Raw genomic sequence first — 3,471 nt, 5'->3', positions numbered from 1 at the left:
TGACCTAGAATCCTATACCCAGCAAAAATATCCTTTAGAAATGAAAGGGAACACTGTTGGTGGGAATGTAAACTGGTGCAGCCCCTCTGGAAAAACAGTGTTGAGTTTCCTCAAAAAAGTAACAATAGAACTCCCGTATGACCCAGCAATAGCACTGCTAGGAATTTACCCAAGGGATATAGGAATATAGGAGCACACGTACCCCAATGTTCATAGCAGCACTCTCCACAATAGCCAAAACATGGAAAAAGCCTAAGTGTCCATCAATGGACGAATGGATCAAGAAGATGTGGTTTATCTATACAATGGAATACTACATGGCAATGAGAAAGAATGAAATCTGACCATGTGTAGCAACATGGATGGAACTTGAGGGTGTTATGCTGAGCGAAATAAGTCAGGCAGAGAAGGACAGATACCATATGTTTGTACGTACAGGAGGGTTAGGAGGAATTTAACGGAGGAAAGTGGAGGAGAAGAAGGGGGGAAATGGGGGGGAGAAGGAGGAAGCAAACCATGAGAGACTCTTGAATGCTGAGAACTGAGGAATGATGGGTTTTGGGCGGGGGGGGTGATGGGCATGGAGGAGGGCACTTGTGGGAATGAGCACTGGGTGTTGTTGGAAACCAACTTGACAATAAACTATTTATAAAAAAAAAAAGAAAATAAAAATAAAATTAAATAAATAAATAAAAAGAAAAAAATGAAAGGGAAATAAAGTCCTTCTCAAATAAAGGAAAACTAAGAATTTGTCCCCAGAAGACTTATTCAAATGAATAGCTAAAGAAATTTCTCTAAACAGAAAAATTTTTAAAAAACAAAACAAAAACCTTAGAACATCAGGAAGAATGAAAGGACATGATAAGCAAAAATATGGGTAAATACAATAAACTTTCCTTCTCTTGAATTATCTAAATTCCTTTTGAAGTTTGAAGCAAAAGTTTTAACACTATCAGTGTGATTCTAAATGTATGCAGAAGAAATATTGAAAACAATTATATTATAAATGAAAGAGGATAAAGGGACATAAAGAAAGTGAAGTTTCTATATCTCACACGAACTGGTAAGATAATAATAATGATATACTGTAATAAGTTATGTGTATATAATATCTATAGATAGAACCAATAAAAAAGCTAAATAAAGAGATATGTTCAATACTACAGATAAGTAAAAATGCAATTCTAAAGAATATTCAAGTAACTCACAGGAATGCAGGAAAAAAGAAAAAAAAGATAAACAGACAACAAAAACATTAAATGACAGACTTAGCCTTAGCATATCGATAATTGCATTAAACATAAATGATCTAACATACCAATTAAAAGATAGAGATTGGCAGAGTAGATTCAAAATATTATCCATCTATCTACTGTTTCCATGAAATTCACTTCAAGTATAACAATACAGACAGGTTAAAAGTAAAAGGATGGGAAAAATATAGTGCAAATATTAATTAAAAGGAAATGGGAGTAAAAAAAGGAAATGGAAGTTGCCATATGACTATTAGATAAAGTAGACATCAGAGCAAAGAAAATTACCACAAAGAACATGATATAATGACCAAGAGCACATAGCAATCCTAAATGTGTATGTACTACACAAGACAGTGACAAAATATATGAGCAAAAACTAATAAACTAGACAGAGAAATGAACAAATCCACAATTATAGTTAGATTTCAGGACCCCTCTCTCAACAACTGATTGAACAACTGGGCAGACAGAAAGTCAGCAAGACTACAGAAGAAGAACTCAACAACACTAGTCAACAGAATCTAATTGACATCTATAGAACCCTCCACCTAATAATGACAGAATATACATTCTTTTTTAGTGTCTACAGAACATATACCAAGATAGACCTTACTTTGGGCCATAAAACAAACCTCCTTGAATTTAAAAGAATTAAATCATACAGGATGTGTTTGCCAACCACAATGAAATCAAACTAGAAATCAATAACAAAAAAGATTACAGGAAATCTCCAAACACTTAAAAACTAAACAACACACTTCTAAATAACTCACAGGCAAAAGAGGAAGTCTCAAAAGAAATAAAAAAACAGATCGAATTAAATGAAAATGAAAAATACAATATATCAAAATGTGGGCACACAGCTAAAGCAGTATTGAGAGGGAATTTTATAGTACTAAAATACATATATTAGTAAGAAAAAGGTAAAGTCTCAAGTCAATAATCTAAATTCCTACCTCAAGAACTTAGACAAAAAGAGCAAAATAACTCCAAAACAAGCAGAGCAAAGAGAATAATAAAGCTATGAGTAGCTCGCTTCGGCAGCACATATACCAAAATTGGAACAATACAGAGAAGATTAGCATGGCCCCTGTGCAAGGATGACACACAAATTCGTGAAGCATTCCATGTTTTTATGAATGGATCAAGAAGATGTGGTTCATCTGTACAATGGAATACTACATGGCAATGAGAAAGAATGAAATCTGACCATGTGTAGCAACATGGATGGAACTTGAGGGTGTTATGCTGAGCGAAATAAATCAGGCAGAGATGGACAGATACCATATGTTTGCACGTATAGGAGGATTAGGAGGAACTTAACGGAGGACTGTGGGGGAGAAGAAGGGGAAAAATAGTGGGGGAGAGGGAAGGAGGCAAACCATGAGAGACTCTTGAATGCCGAGAACAGACTGAGGGCAGATGGGGGTGAGGGAGAGGGGAAGCAGGGTGATGGCCATGGAGGAGGGAACATGTGGGGATGAGCACTGGGTGTTACATGGAAACCAACTTGACAATAAACTATTAAAAAAACTTTAAAAATTTAAAAAGAAAAACAAAAAAAATAAAGCTATGAGTAGAAATAAGTAAAATTGAAAAAAAGAGAAAACAGATTTTCAATAGAGATAGGAAAAAAATCAACAAAACAAAGAGCTGTTTCTCTGAAAAAGTCAATAGAATTGACAAACCACTAGAAATACAAAGAAAAAAGAGAGAAGACAAAATTATCACCATCAGGAATGAAAGAGAGGATATTACTACAGACTCTGCAGACATCAAAAGGATAAAAAGGGAATACAGTAAATGACTCTGCACACATAAATTTGACCACTTAGATGAAGTGATCAAAAAACAACTCATCTAATGTGGAAGAGATAATTTAGATAGTCCTCTAACTATTAAGGAAATTATGATTTAAACCATCCTCAAAAACAAACAAAATGAATAACAACAATAGAACAAAGACAGAGATCTCTACATCCTGACAGTTTGCTGAATTCTACAAATTGTTTAAAGAGGAATTAACACTGATTCTACACAATCTCTGCAAGAAAAAAGAAGAGGAAGTAACAAATTCCCATTCATTTTATGAAGGTATTATTACCTTGAGACCAAAACCAGACAAAGACAATCCAAAAAGAGAAAACTACAGACCTGTACCCCTCATGAATATAAACACAACAATCCTTAACAATACGATAACAATATGAATTCA

At 34.3% G+C, this 3,471-nt stretch overlaps 1 non-coding gene across 1 annotated transcript; it reads left to right on the top strand.

The window, feature by feature from the left end:
* Nucleotides 1-2,286: 2,286 nt before the first annotated feature.
* Nucleotides 2,287-2,391, top strand: LOC144244310 (U6 spliceosomal RNA). Its single transcript, XR_013338914.1, has one exon. It is a non-coding gene; the product is annotated as a U6 spliceosomal RNA (small nuclear RNA).
* The last annotated feature ends 1,080 nt before the right edge of the window (nucleotides 2,392-3,471 follow it).

Source organism: Crocuta crocuta, unplaced genomic scaffold, assembly GCF_008692635.1.
Source record: "Crocuta crocuta isolate KB4526 unplaced genomic scaffold, BGI_CrCroc_1.0 scaffold138, whole genome shotgun sequence".
NCBI classification, from domain to species: domain Eukaryota; kingdom Metazoa; phylum Chordata; class Mammalia; order Carnivora; family Hyaenidae; genus Crocuta; species Crocuta crocuta.
This window is presented reverse-complemented; position numbering and strand designations above follow the sequence as displayed.